The sequence below is a fragment of the Aquila chrysaetos genome, chromosome 13 (assembly GCF_900496995.4).
Source record: "Aquila chrysaetos chrysaetos chromosome 13, bAquChr1.4, whole genome shotgun sequence".
Taxonomy (NCBI): Eukaryota; Metazoa; Chordata; class Aves; order Accipitriformes; family Accipitridae; genus Aquila; species Aquila chrysaetos.
The window spans coordinates 6420310-6436410 of record NC_044016.1 but is presented as its reverse complement, the minus strand read 5'-3'; the positions used below and the strand labels follow the sequence as shown (position 1 = coordinate 6436410).

Here is a 16101-nt window from a genome sequence, read left to right as displayed (position 1 = left end):
TTCTCCTGGCTGAAAGGGCCAGCAACGGCACATCACAGTCAGTCATTAGCCTGCCCACAGCTGATTATTTTGGGAGTTGGATGGTGCAAGGGGAGAGAATGAAACCCCCCAAGAGGCAAGATCGGGAAATGGCTGGAAGAAAGATGTGCAGGGGGAATAAGGGAAAAGCAGAAGAAGATCTGAGGAGGAAAAGAGCCCAGAGGCAGAAGCGGCAGTAGCCTAGAGGAGAGATTTTCTTAGTGTGATGGAGAACAGGAAAATAAGTACTGATTAAATTTTAGTTACAACATAATTTTAATCTATGAACAAACCTCCTGGTGATATCAGGATGAGATCCAGTGATAACTGGAGAGATCATAATGAAACACGATAGCCAGCCTTCCTTTCTCCTCAGCTGTGCTCTGTCATCTTCCTTATCCATCCCGATTTTCCCTGCCTAGGCCTGCCCAGCTCGCGCGGAAGTTAACAGGAGCTTTGCCATCGGCTCCAGGAGGAGCACAGTTGCAGATTACTGTAAATTGAGGCCAGCCTTGGCAATGTGCTCACAGAAGGGCCAGTTTCACGTCAGGAAGCAGGGGATGTTTCACTGACAGTGTTAATGCACTGCGGAGCAATAAAACTACCAGGTTCTGGCATATTATGGAGCAACAAGACAAAAACTGCAGAATCCACAATATTATCGTACCCACAGTCTTCCATTGGCCCTAATTATAGTTCTGTTGCTAAAGCTATATAATTTGATTTTCAACAGCACACCAAAAAGGCAGAAGCTCAGCAGTTCCCAGAGCAATTGCACACAGTTTGCTGGACAAATGTATTTTGCTCCTAGTCAGAGTTAAGGTTAATAATGAATTAAGAAATTAGATGTCTAAACATTGGGTCTCTGGTTGGCCTAAAGAACAAGAACTAACAGCAGTTAGTTAGGGCTAGCATGCCTGTATCTTTGAACTCCAAATGTTTAAAGCTGATGATAGCTTTTTACTCTAATGGCAGGTGGTAGATCCAGTGGAGGCCATAATGTCCTTGCACTTTTATTCTGTGTGTAATTCTCATATCTTCAGAGATAATGAAAGGCCTAAGCACCATTGGTGTGGTGGCACTTGGCCCTTGTGCATATGAATATAAAAGCACACACCTGTTTCTGCTTATCCCCATATTTGTCTCACTTGATTTATCTGTTGCTGTTTTGAAAGCAATTTTATAACTCGGTGTCCATTGTTTGCTCATCCTCTGTCCTTTCTGCTCTGACTGCCCAGTTGGTGGCAAAGCAGCACTAGCTGTCACTAGGACCTGGTCTGACATCAGTGAGCCATTTCACAGAAGATACTAAACTGCATTAGCTGGTAACACAATCAAACCCCATCCAGACAGCATTGCAACTACTGACACACAGCTGAAAGTTTCCGTTTCCCATTGCAAAGGCCCCAACTCATCCAGTGGCTCTCTCTCGGTTTTTTCCTTTCTAATGAAGCAAATTAGCAGAACCCAGACTGTAGCTTGAAGCGAGAGAAAAATATTTGTTAGGAAAGAAAGATGTCGAGTTGTAGCTCTCCAATAAATTATCATTTTACTCACCATATGAATTCTTGGTTGGATCTTAAAGCATTTTGCCCTTTTCTTGTTTCTATACATGTGTATTTTTGTTCATTTTGCTATTCAAGTCCCTAACCTCCTTCTTGCCTAATTTGCTGCTGCCACGCAGTTGTCTTACACCGGAGAGCTGATGCCTCCCCCACCACTGACAGATGAGTATTACTGTGGTAGCATCGAGAGCTACCACCCTTGGCTGCCCCATCCTTCTAATGTAGGTTTCCACCCGACGACCAAGTGCTCGGCAGGAAGCCTGTGCTTCCACCTCCCTGGCGGAATCGGTCCCAATCCAGTTTAAAATCCAGTTGAGGTGAATGTAATTAGACAACCAGGCTTTCCAAGAAGAAACTGAAGTGTGACGTGCTCTTTTCTGCCAACGTTGCTCAGGTGGCAATAACCTCCAGCAGGGCAGCAGGGTGGGAAGCCTGGGGCAGCGACTTCTGTAGTTGCTGCAGCAAAATTCACCAGAGCTCATCTCTCAAAATGGAATAATGCTCTTAGCGTTAGTGGGAATCGGGCATCCTCTGACGAAAGTGAAAAGTGGCAAGGGACGTGATTTCAGATTGTTACTGATTTTGTTTTGCTTTCAAAGGCAGCATGATTAAAATTTGGATTCTAATTATCTGCCCTTTTTTTTAAGTAGCAGTGCCTAACTAATTCCCATTGGTGATTTCCCTAAGATCAGAAGCAAAGCTGTCTCTAAAATATATTTTTTCAATTCCAAGCCACTCATATAAGAACAGTGACCAAGATGAATCAGTTCTATGGTGCTCTCATTCTGTGTTTAATAATAAAATAAAAACAAAAAATACTAATGAAATACTGAATCCTGCAGGGTGCTGAAAATTGCAGGCTGTTGTCTGAGCTTGCACTCTGACCCTGGCATTTGTCTGCTAAAGCGCAGTAAGCACATATGATATTATAGGAACAGATAAAACACAATTAAACCAATACATTCAGGCAGATAAAACTAATGAAAGTTTTACCACTTCTCAAAAATAACATGCTTAGTAGAAGACAATCTCTTGAAATGTGGTATGTGTTAAAATAATACATTTCGATGCTTAGATTTTCAAAACTGCAAAATACAGACATTTATAGGTACGTGTTTCAAATTTAAAATAATCTCTTTGGAAGGAGCAGACGATTTCTTTTTCTGACACACTGAAGGGGAATAATGTTCATTGTTTATGCATTTGCTCAAGCAGTGGAATTTTACATGGCTAAACTTCACTTCATCAGATGTATATCAGTTTAAATTAGCTCAAAATCCATCCCAACATTCATTTTTAGATCACAGTCTTCAGAGGAACTGATTTATCAGAATGCCTAAATCCAGATGCACTACAAATAAGCCAGGAAAGACAAATAAGCCTCTTGGCATAAAACAAATGAGCTGGGGGAAAAGGAATGTGAAAAAAGAAAGAGCTAAGGGAAAGTAAGAAAAAACCTGCCAGTGGGAGGAATGCAGAGTTTCAAATCCCGGACGCTACCCCACTTGGATTTCCTCATGTTCCACCTTCCCTCCAGCCCCTCCTTTTTTTTCTTCCTTTTTTCTTTTTTTTTAACATTGCCTTCTGGACCACCTTCCCTGCTCTCATCCATCAGCTCCCTGCTTTTTCATTTGCATTCCTTTTTAAACCACTTCTCTTTGACAAACCTTATAAACCATTTAGAGTGCCTGAATGAGAACAGTACAGAAGCACCGAAAAGCTTTGTGCACCGTCTGATCAATGGTAACTGCCTGAGTATGCTTTTCGCTCCCAGCAAATACAAAGAAAAACAGAATAGGACCTTAAAATGAAAGGTAGTCGATAGCAGACCCCTTATCATCCTTCCTTTGGGTATATCAGTTTGCTGATTCTGGAGTTGTGAAGACTTTGTAAAAGAGTATGAGTGAAGGAAAATTGAAATGCTTGTTTGATACCAGTGCTGGCAAGAAACAGTGGCCAAGTGTTAGAATATGCTAGAATAACTACCCTTTAAGGAATTTGGGATTAAAGATAAAATCCTTCTAGGCTGAGACCAGGTCTCCTTAGCTGGGGAGCAGCCCAACAGGGAGAAGTCCTTCTTCCTGCACAAGCTTTCCTTTAATGGTGGCTAATTAACCTGGTGTTACGTTAAAGATTTACAATATTTATCAGGTCTGACTCAGTTCTTATTCATCGCTATTTAAGAACACAACAGAGATAACTTGTCTTATTTTCATCCTTGTTCATGTAGTTTGGCTTGGGTAGAGGGTTAAATGAACTCAGAGAAGTTAGTTCTCTTAGATCATGTACAAGATACAGTTTTACCAGGGAGCACTGATGGAGTATAAGACAGTCAGTACCACATATATTACCACTACACTCCTCCGTTCTTGATTTTGCTCCTTTTGTTTCCTATCAGACTCCCTAGAGGCCTTAGTTTGTATTCATTCACTCTCTCAAACGTCTTCCCAGATGCTCAAATCCCACTTCTGTTATTGCAGTTTCTTTTAAATTTGTCTGGATCCCTTGTGCAGAGTCAGAACTTTAGTGTTCCTTAGCTCAGCATTCTTCTGGCTGGACTCCAGCTCAGGCAATTATATCCAGGGCGCTCTCAAACTTCTCTCTAGCTGCATTTGGAGGAGCTATTCTTCCCTTTCTTTCTGAACTGCTTTATAACATTGCAGGTACTGAGAACTGATGGGATGTGTATTTCAGAGAGGCTGTGCATTATGCATTAGGGGTGAACCAACACCTTCCGCAGGGGGACTGAAAGTACTGTCACAGCTTCCTTTCTTCTTCATTTCAACGCTATTTTAAGTGGACAGTTGTCACACAAAGTAGAAGCTGAAGGACACAAATTTGGTCCAGATTAATCTGTTGTTGCTATTTGAATGTGGAGACTTCTCCCTCTAATTTACTATTCTGAATCTAGCCTAGATATGTTCAATAGCTGTTCAGTGGCTTATGTCACTTGAGCCGGTTGTCACAAGATGCTCACAAAAATAGATTTCTCACTTATTGGGAGAAATATCAATACAGAGGCTAAAGAGAGAATGAGCATTGCTAGAGGCAATGCCGCTACATCAACCATGAAGCAAACTACAAAGCAAAAGCAATAGAAAATTTAATTTTGCAATGCCCGTGTTCAATCTGCTTGTTAACCAGGAGTTCTCCGATTCTGGTACTTATCCAGTGCTAGGCCAAAGACAGCTCAGAGTATCCTTTCCAATGAAAAAGGATTCAAACAGAATCACAAGGAGTCTGAAACATTTAAGAGAGAGAAAAAATATTTTCCTTCTTAACTAAGAAGTATGACCCATAAATTTAGGTAAATTACAGAAAGAAAAAAAATTTATCATAAAAAACAAGATAGAGAACAGCAATTAATCTACTTACTAGATGCTGCTCATTTCCTGCAGAATATGGGCATGAGAACTGGCTGCAAGTACTTATGCAAGCTCATCTAACTGCTCACTGCAGTGCAGTTCTTCCACGGCAAAGAAATGGATCTTCATACTTCAAACGAGTAAATTATAATCAATTCTCACTCCCTCACCTTGGAGGAATTTGAGCTGTTGCTATCAGTTAGCGGAAGTTAGCTGTTCCCTAGTCTGGGCAGAAGTGCTGCACTCAGGAAAATCTTGGGAAGACAAACGATTCAGGAGAGGCTCACAAGAAGTTTAAGAAATGCTTTTCTAATCTAAACTTGAAGGCTTTACTTTTGCCATGGGCCATCTATCAGAGAAGGATTATCAGAGAGCAGCCTCATCTGCTTGGCCCTGCTTGGAATGGAGGTTGGACCAAATTACCTCTGGAGGTCCATTTGAGCCTAAATTCTTCTATGGTTATTCTCCAGCCTCCATGATGACAGCCTATATCTGGAAAGAAGGCAGTCGTGCCCACCCTGCACCCACAGGGGAATCCTTCATGCCAGGGAAATTCCTATTAAGGAAAAACAATAAAAGAAACATCTATCTGATGCAAAAGTAATATAGGCTACATTCAATATTTTTTGGTTTTCCTTTCACCTCAAATTTTCCAGGTTTTAAAAGCTGCCAGGTCCAGCTCAGCTTTCATGTTAAAAAAAAAATGTATACCCAGTCAGGCCATGACTGAACTTGGATCACTTGCTGAATTAAGTTCTCCAGAGCAGTCACAACCATCACAGACTTCACCTGATGATGTCCACCTGGCTGAGATGGCTTCTGCACTTGTCCCAGAAGGGGCTGCAGGGAGCAAAGCAAAGAGAGGGCAAGGGAAGGACCAGGGGTCTGTGGAAGCGTACATCTGGAATTTTAAGTTAACCTTACCCTACTGCAGAGTTAAGTTAGCACAGCCCCTGTGCAGTTTTGATGACAGGACTTGGCTAGTGCAAAAATAGCTGGCACCAGGTTCAGCTTCTTCCCCTTCTGCTGAACAGTCCTTTCATGCAAAAAGAAATTGACCCCACTGTAGTCGGTAACATTTTTATCCTCCCTCCCCTGCAGTTCAGTGGTATGTAAGCAGTAATAAATCCATATTTAAAGTGCTGTTGAATGCTTTAGAACTTCAGCAGTAAAGGAAATAAAGTAAGCACATAAGCATGTAGCCCTTGCACAGTTAAACATGGCATCTAGTGCTGGGTATAACTAAAAGCATGGTTGACTAAGGAACTAAATAAAACTGTAATGCACTGCTGTATGATTTATATCACGTGGATTTTTTTGTAATCTTTGTAAGTGGAAACCAGGAACGAGTGCGCATGTTTGCACAAGACAAATGACAGGAACAGGATTCTTACTGCAGTCAAAGCACTGGGGACAAGGAGAGAGTCAAAGTATACAAACATGCTTGAGAGTTGGAATTTTTATGAAGAAATATTCACTCTGTAATGATATCCACATAGAAAGGATGCAGTTGGCTTACATTATACCAGCAGAGATGAGTCTGATGATGATGATGCTATGACATGAATAGCTAATAAGAAATGTAACTTGCGTGCTCGTGTATTTTTAAAAGAGGTGATATTAGAATGAAGCCAATTCTACAGCTTTGTAAACTTCAGCATCTGTTTCTTCTTTCTGTTTGAAAACTTCAAACTTCAAACAGGTTTTGAGGCCAGCTTGCAGGCAAGTAAAAATTGCTTTATCATATCCAACTCAGGATTTTCATATTAATCATTATGGGTAAAGATGTCTAATGTAAGAATAGCAACAGTCTAAAATTCCACAGTACCCATCACCCAAATATTGCAAGTGCTTTACAAATATTGCTAGGTGAATTTGCATTGAACAGTGATACGCATCTTATTAAAGGGAAGCAAAGGCACTGCTATTATGGATCGACTTTTGAGAGCATTGCCAGTCTTACTCTCTGCAGAGTCTTTACGCACAGGGCAAGCTCACCATGGTATAGTCCTTACCTTACTTTAGTCAATTAGTAAAAGAGTCTCAGACTGCTCATATACATTTCTACAAATGCTGTAACAATCTCCTGTTCTCAGAATTCATTAAGAAAGACAGCTACATATTTTCTTTTAAAAAATGTTGTCAGAAAAACAAAGTGAATGCTTGAACTGCTACTTTATCAGGAAGCCCTTTTTGGCTGCATGATTGTGAATGTTTGTAGATGAGCAAAAATGTTTTGAGTCAAACTTAAAAAAGAATGTGGAAATAACCATTAGCAAGCCAGAGATAGAGAGGGATATTAAGAGAGTGCTGCGATTCAGCTGGGAAAGATCAAAGAGAGCCAGATAACAGCCAGGGGACATCAGAGTACCATGAAAGTTGCTGAGGATGTAGGAAAAGCCTGTGTAGTGCTGTGGGACATAAGGGAAGTTGAATAAGATATGTATGTCAAGAAAGGTCCCAGGGTGATACAGAAAACCAGAGGAGACATCATCCTGACAGAGCTTGCTGAGAAAGCCTCACCATTCTATGAGATGCAAGCCTCAGGATGACGATGAAAACCAGAGAAGGCTGAGAATTGCTGGGGACACAAAAGACAGTCAGCTAACACAAGGGAATGTTACTGAATGCAACTGCATCAAGAAGGGCTACAACCACTGGGTATAGCTACAAGTATGTTTGAAATAATAAAGTCACAGAGTGTCCGGATTTTATGGGGAATAACACATGCTGCTGGAGATCAGGGACCAATAAAGGTAAATGAAGAAGCAATTAGAAATATGCCAAGGAAAACCATATTATATCACAAAATAGAAGAAAATTCATTGCTAGAGAGCATGAGAGAGAATCTGAAAAATGTTTTCAGCAAAAAGCTCCCCAGCCTTAGGAACCTTCTTGGAGCAGCTGCTGAGTCTGAAGAAGGCTATAGCATGTTAGGGAATGAAAGAGAGCAACCCTAAGATGCCAGGAACAGTGAAGCAGACTGTGAGTTGAATGACAAATGTGTAAACTGCTGGTTGCTATAAAGGGCCACAGTGTCAGGAAACGTTGAAGCCTGCTGTTCTGCTTCTGGAGGCATCCGGGAAGAATGCAAGTTGAAAGAACACTGTATAGGTTGAATAGCATCAAGAAACATTGGAGAAGGCCATGAATACCTTTAAGCCTGTTCAGCGGAGGGATCCAGACTAAGGCAGTGAATTACTGGAGTGGTTAGCTATGCAGCCACATAGAAACCAAGGCAAGGCTGTGATCTCCCAAGGGCCCAAGATACCAGGAAAAAGCTCAAGAAAGAATGCAGATTGCCAGGGGGACTGAAGAATCCTGCATATAAACTAGGGACAAGAGAAAAGCTGTGAGATCTGTCAGGAAGCACAGGGTAAGGTCACAGACTGAAACAACTCAGATGTCTGGTTTCACCATTTGACTAATAGAAGAAAGATGTGACCCAAGATAATCCTGCCTGCTTCTCTTTTGGAGTGCAGAAGAGAATCCCTTTCAGTACTGTCTTAAAGCAATGAATGCTTCCTGCTGAACAACCAATGCCATGTATGGAAAATAGCTATCTATCCTATGTCATTGTATGTGTTTAAACTGGGCCTTGGAAACCACACGAGACTAGGAGAGGAAGATAATCTCTTTGGGACAAGGGAAACTTCTTAAGGGCTCTGTGTGCTGGCACAGGGAACGCTTCTGCCCCTCACAGCACGGTTACACAGCAGATAGATATCACTGGTCTCTCATCACGACTTTATAAAATACTGATAGAGAAAAACAGTATGGAAAATATGTTTTATTCATGCAACATCTAACTCCAGAGTACAGGTCCTAAATAGAGTGACATGGCCAACGTATTCATAATTCACAGTGCTGACTGGCTCTGGAGCGATGCCTTTCTGGAGCCTGGGCAGAGCGAGGGCCTCAGGCCCCATCTGGCAGCCCGATTTTGCTGAAGACACACTCTATTTGAAACCTGTTCCTTGCTGCACGTCTTCCCAGGGGAACGACGATCGGCACCAGCACTTCAGCAGCAAATCTCCTCCCTCCCTCTAGCACAGCTCAGCCTCAGGAGATCCATTCTGCAGCCTGCGTTTGGACGGGGAGGGGGGAAGGGGGAAGAAGACAAAGAGTTATTTTTCGTAAGATCTGCTGCAGGAGGCTGAAAACAGCCAGGTTTCCAACCTCTTTCCTTTGTTTGCCTTAGGTCTCTCAATTTCTATATCAGGCTCTGGTTCAGCTTCCATTAGCACTTCCTCATCAACATCGTTAACAATGGTTTCCTCACTGAGGGTATCACTGGGATTATACTTACTGCCAGAATCCTCTGGCACAAAATCACTGTCTGAGTCAGAGCAGAGAAATAATTAACCCTCATGATACTTGTCTGAGGAATGAACAGAATACCTACTAAGATTTATGGGGCATCAAATTGATCCTGCTCCTAAGGAGAAAAGCGTCCACTTGCTGAAGTTAGCATTGCCACGGAGGAGTGAGGAGGTCCCTGTGTCAACACAGGAGACATCTTCACCTCAGCTGTAAGTGGCCTGCATTACCTTAATTACATTAGTTGCCTTACATGTCTAAACAGCAAACCACTTGTTTACCGCTTTGGCCCTGGATTAGATCATGGTTTCATTACCCAAAAAAACTATCAGTGTCAACGGATTCTCAGCTTCTGTGAAACTGGTCAGGCTGGAGTCAGGCAGGGCAAGACTATCTTACTTGAAATTATCAGCATTTGATTTGCAAACAGCCTTCAAACACTCCTGATCATATTCTCGATCTATAAGACTAGATTTATGATTCAACCTACAACTCCAGAAACCAAAATAGAACTGCTGGAAAATTTTCCCCACATATGGAGAAGAGTGTTGCCCCACAGAAGAGAAATAAGCATGAAGATTTACACGAATTTGCATGGTTTTGCTCTTTTCAACTCTAGAGACAAGAGTTTTCCTTCCCTCCAAAAAGCAATCAGTCACTTCAGTGGCAGGCATTCGCAAGCAGAGCTAATTAACTTTCTAGGTCCAGAAGGATCCCCTCCCAAAAGCTGATAATATGTCGCAGTGGGGTAGGGGAAGGATAGTACAGTCCTAGCTGGCTGGGAGGGATCTCTGGAGAAGTACATATCGTACAGATTTCTGTCTGCAAAAACCAGTAGTCTGCTAAGATCTGGAAGCCTCAAAATCCTTTCACTTCTGCTGGGAATTTAGTTCAAAGCAGCTGCATGTAAATTTTGCATAGCAAATACTATGCTGGCAAATCTTTCTCATGATTCTTGTTTTTAAATCAACAAGAGTAAACTATATAGAAGAGGAGCTAGCTTTAGGGCAGCCAGATTTACCCTAACTGTTTTAAAATAAAAGTGAAAACAACCCTAAGGACAAAAAAAAAGGGATTTGAAATATGTATGAGCAGATGCACTGCCCTGCCTCATCTCTTTGTGCTGCATAAGGGGGACACAGATTGGCTGAATCCTTATAAATAGAGATCTGGTACAGAGATTCCTCAGAAAACATGCAGCTACTGTTCCCAGTTCCTCTCCCTCCCATCCAGGAGTGGGTGAGAGACAGGGAGACAAGGAAGGAGGGTCAGCATCAGGCTGGGAATTGCCTGAAGGCCCCTCATCTTTCTCTAGGCCCTAAAATGATGAGAGCGGTGAATATTTCCTCCTTCATTCACATCCCTTGCATGTGTGTTTCTGGTATCTATGTGACCTCTAAACTTCTGCCTCATCTGAGAGAGGGGAGAACTTTGTCATTTATTCCTGAAATAGCAAGATCGCTTCGACCTTTGACTTACTACAAAAAATAATGAGATCAGTTAAAATTGGTAATGGAGAGAGAAAAATACCTCAGCAAGAATGCAATTGTTAGGACACATTTGAAATCTTGTTAGTAGTTATCCCTTCAACATAAAGTCACAGCCCTGGCATGTAATTTATACAGATATTCTCCCTGCCCCCACACCTACATACTACCTAGATCACCCTTCATATTTTTAATGTACTCCAAATCTTATGAAAATGCTAAACCTACAGATTTGAGGTTAAAACTTCTCTGCAGGCTCAAGCCAACCAAAGGGACAGCTAAATACTTGCAACCCCCGTGACAAGGACTGTTACAGCAGCACAGTGTTGGAAGTAAGGAAGCCCTTCCCAGCACCGATCCCAGCTCTTACGTATGCTTTATGTGGGCCTGCGAGCCCGATAGCTACCCAAGCTCTGTATCGACATCTTTTATAGAAAGCTGCCATACTGTAGACATCAAACGAACGTGGGTGCTTGCGGTTGACTCAGGAATTGGCAATGCAAATGCCGAGAATCCACTTTGACACTCATTTGACCATAATTTGGACCTCTACCTGCACCAACTCTTGACCAAGGACAAACGCTCAAACAGGAGAGCTTGAGGAGCCTGCAGAGGCTTTCGTCTGCTGGGCATTCTCGGCAACAGCTGCTCTGCACAAAGTGTTTCTACTGTTGCAACTACAGAAAGGGGTATATGGGAAAACAGCTGCATCGCTGTGGCTTCCCAAGTTCCGCCTGCCAGCTGAGCTGCCCAACACGCCTGTGCGTGCACGAAGTGCGGGGCAGCGGCGGGCGTCCTCTTCTGCCTGCAGCTGAGGGGATGGGAGAAGTTGCTGATTCACACCCACTCCCCCTGCTCAGCCCGTCCTACTTCTTCTTGTGGAAAATACCACCTCTTCAGATCTGCCTGCAGAGTGGCTCGTGTGGACACCCCCTAACCTACTTTGGTCAACCTGAGCCAGACTTAGCTTAAATGGATTAAGTAGGAGGTTTTTGCTAACCCAGTTTGATTGAAGTGGGTTAAGGGGCACTCACACAAGCATCTCTGCAAACACATCATGAGAGGGCATTAATTCCTGGGAAAAGGCAACGACAAGTGGCTGGGACTACCAGACTCTTTTACTGACACAGCTAAATCAAGAGTCCACTCAAATGAGACTGCGCAACTTTAGGGACGGGCATGAATTGACTTTGCAAACAGCAGAAGTTACTGTTTCCCACCAGCTGCCTGTTGCTGCTCTCACAACAGCACAGGGGGTAGGGGAAGTGTGTTACTCTTTCACTTCAGCAAGTTGGCAGGGTTCACCTGCCAGGAAGGTTCAAACTTCAGCATTACAGCAGACTAGGAGCTGCTCATGTCTTCCTTTCTGCAGGCTGAACTGAAAAGGAGGTAATTTCCATCTGATTTGGGCTGAGACGTAGCTTAGAGTTAGAAGCTGACTTAGTTAAAAGTACCGAAAGCCCTTCCAGCCCAGATGCAGTTACACTGCTCCAGAGGACTTGGGAAGGCATCACTATAAGCATCTAATCTCACTTGCCCCTTCTGATGGTTTATACTCTTCAATTACGTCAGCCAGGGCAGCATGAATAGCACAGGTAAACCAGCCTTAAGTCACGCCTATCAAATAAAAAGCTTTTCTATTTAAAGATTAATGTAAGAAATCAATGCACTTCCAGTGTGTGCCAGCAGATGATCTAACCGCATCTTAAGCATGCTCAGAAACTTCACATAATGGTGATACAAAATCTATGAGTAGTTAATGCTAAGAGTGTCTGTCTGCTTCCAGAGTGCTTCAAATCCCGGTTCATGAGCTGGCTACCAGATGTGTTCTTCTTTTCCCTGAAGGCCATCACGAAGACTGCTATTTCATTCTCAAATCTCAACAGTCAATGTTGTGACAGCATAGAGTCTGCTCTCTAACATACGTCTCTTGCATGACAGCACATTAATTTGAATATGTTATTATGCTGAAGGGACTAAACTGACCAGTTAACAGGAAGAGGTGCATCTTTCTAGCTATCAAAAGCAAACAGCTTAACAAGAACACTGTCAGAACAGCATCCAAAAATGAAAGGGCAGTTTCTATTAAGGCCAGGCTGGCAACACGGCCATACATAGGGACAGCTCTCTTGCTAGTGTAATGGTTATTGACATGCACATATATAAACTCCCTAACATACAGTAAGATTAAATTAGTCCATATTAAATGACGGGGGGGGGGGGGGGGGGCGGTTCTAGTGGTTAAAGCAAACTGGGAAACCATGCAGCCGTGGGAAATGTTACGGCTAAAATGTATGGCAAGTGTGGATCGCGGTGTGCCCAAGGCTGCAGGCTCCCCAGTGGCCCCGATCAGGGACGTGTTTGGAGTGTGTTTCCTTTCACAGGAACAAGGGCACCGGAGAAAAGGAGGGAGGAGAATAGCAGGCACCCAGGTCTCATCCCGACCTGAAGTTGTGACTTGGCTGGGACAGGCACCGGGACAGGGCCCCAGAATCCTGCTGTCCCCATACAGCTTTAATTATCATGAACTGTATTTTAACAACCAAGTCACACCAATATTTAATTACCCTGTTAGGACAGTATGAGTCTGAATCACTGGATAAGATGCTTGTGTGAAAAAGAAGTAGAAAATTGGCATTGATATAATTAACTATCTATGGCTCAGCCTGGCAAAACCATTAGCCAAGCTGTTTAAAACATAAAAGCCATAGAAAGCAGTATGTTTCGTGCTCCTTCAGGAGCTGTGGAGTGAAAACCTGTGGCTCAGTTTGGCATGTTATAACCCATCCAGGAGCACAAACTGCTTCTGACTGCAGACTCAGTTCTCATGGGTACTGAGATTCAGAAGCCAGTGAAATGTCAAAGACCTCAGATCCTACTGTACTCAAGTTCTATCTGCATCCTTATGCACATAAATGCCCTTTCAAAGAAAAAAATAACCCTGTGTGATTGAAGTTTGCATCAGTACAAATCCCAAGCTGTTTTAGACCATACACACACAAGAATGGAATGTATAATCACCATGCCCATGCCTTCTCCTTAACTTTACTGAGGGCTGGGTTGAAGCTATTTTGAAAGAAGTGACTGTATCTCCTTCTTTAAGCTGTAAGCATTCCTGGCAGCAATAATTGCCTTGTAACTAACTCCTCATTAACACTCTTTTAGACCTGTATAACTGTGCTGACTTTATGTTGCTCCTGGTCCAAGAACAGGATTATCATCTCAGCACCAAAGTCTCCTCTTAATTAAACTGTTACAGATACCAAAAAAAAAAAAAAAAAAAAAAAAATCCACTGAAATAAATGGAATTACTCTGGATTTACAGCAGCATAACTGAGATCAGAGTTTGTCGTATTGTTTCCCATCAAATCCATAATTTAGCATGATAATGCACAGTGTTCTATACAAAGCTTCTTTTAGGTGGAAAGCCCAGCTTGTTTTACTCACCAGTAGTATGTCACGGTGACAGATAACTATTTTAATGAATTTAATACTCTTACCTGAATTCCTTATCCACAAAAGAGAAATACATTTGCAAATAAGAATATGGCACCTGCTTTAGATTGAATAAAAGCATTAATGTGAAGAACAGGAAACCAAATATCTAACCCTGAGTTATGCTGAGCAGCTGCAACTTCCATGAACTTTGCAGGAGTCGCAAGAACTCAAGATCTCTGTGGATGATATTTTAAGATATAATGCAAGGTCTTTTTCTACTATTTTCTTTCAGTTTGTCATTTATGCAAAGGAAGACACTAGATAAAAAAATAAAGAAATTACCATGTGCAATCCAGATGCCTGAACATAACTATACGAAGCAGAACTTGCAGTGGCAATGCATGTAGAAGCTTGATCAAAGAGAGATCATTAATCATGTACATACAGGTTGGATGAGGGGGAAAGGCCTGAGGAAAAACCGCATGAAAAATCTTCATCACACAAGTACTTACGTTATTGCTTCAGAGCTTTTAATGGCCTTAAATCTAAGCTAAAAAAGACATTATCTAAGGTGGTCTAGGAAATATAGCAGGGATATACAAGGAGAGACTGAGGAAAGGGTAAATGAGGTTTTATAGCATTCCAGATTTCATTTACGAGTGATGGAATGGCCGTTAAGACCACTGGAATGATTTCTTGTATGGAAGAAAGCAGGAACTCAAGAAAAGAAAGCAAGACAAGTATGTATGTTTTAGCAGAATTCTTACTAACTACTAAATTATTGTTGGCTGCATACCAAACACTCCACACAGTGATAAACAACTGTTCATTTTATTTCACTAAACAAAAAGCCCATTGAAAGATTTCTACTATTACTGCATTCACTGGAACTCACTTGAAAAATACAGTTTTGGACATACATCAAATACAACTTACAGCTGAGTAACTGCAGTGGTCTAAGTTACTTTTCAAAACATGTCAAGAAAATGTTCTGTTCTCCAGGCAAGAGGAGAACAACAGAGTGAAGCAGCACACTAACTATAGGTATCAGACATTCCCTGAGGCTCAGAAATAGCTTCTCTTTTTAATTGCTGAGATTTCAGCAACTTGCCTTGCTCTCAGGGTTGCTGGGGGGGGTGGTTTCACATACAGCCCCCCATTTTTGGTGGCAAGCCAGCAAAAACAGTAGAAATTCCCATATCCTGTCTTGCCACCAAAAAAGGTACATTTTCAACAGCTGTGTCAGCACAACAGTACGTAAGGCCACACAGTAAACTGGAAAAAAGAACTGATCTCAGTTAAAAAAATGTGTTACTAAAAACGGTGCTGCTTTCAATCCAAGCATTGGTTTGATCCCCAGCGCAGAGTTACAAACAGCTGTGCCAGCACAACCGTGGGGCCATAGGTGGTGGTGGTGGCAGGGAAGATTAAATCCTTAAGATCTGCAGCCAGGAACACGCTATGCAGAATTGTGTATCAGGCTGTATATAAGTGTCATAGTGACACATCACATTTTCTTCAGAGGTAAGGCCAATTATGAAATCCTTCTCTCTGTTCTTTGCCCTGGCTGCTGCAATTCGTCACCTCCAAATTTGTGCATATATAATAGTTTTAGAAGCTGCATCCTAAACGGGATCACAGAAATCATCTGGGTTAAGGAAAAAGAAATACCAAAATGGGTTTGTTTTCTAATCTTGCTCTGTTGCATTAGCTCAGCTGCAGAAATTGTGAATTACAGGGCTAATGACTGGCCCTTGGCAAGCTCCTAAGACAGCTCTTGTGTGAAAAAACACATAAAAGATCCTGAACATTTGAGTCAAAATTAAAATGCTCTGAAAAGCAACCCTAAGGTGCTTCTGACTGGCCAGCCCAAAATTGGAACTCCTCCTTCAGAAAGAAAATATCTGT

The 16101-nt window shown here is 42.2% G+C and overlaps 1 long non-coding RNA gene across 1 annotated transcript; it reads right to left on the bottom strand.

Annotated features, from left to right (window-relative positions):
• Window positions 1-8722: 8722 nt before the first annotated feature.
• LOC115350304 lies at window positions 8723-14644 on the bottom strand. The gene is made up of 2 exons (XR_003926382.1): window positions 14536-14644; window positions 8723-9031 (listed from the first exon to the last, which is right to left on the bottom strand). It is a non-coding gene; the product is annotated as an uncharacterized LOC115350304 (long non-coding RNA).
• Window positions 14645-16101: the final 1457 nt, after the last annotated feature.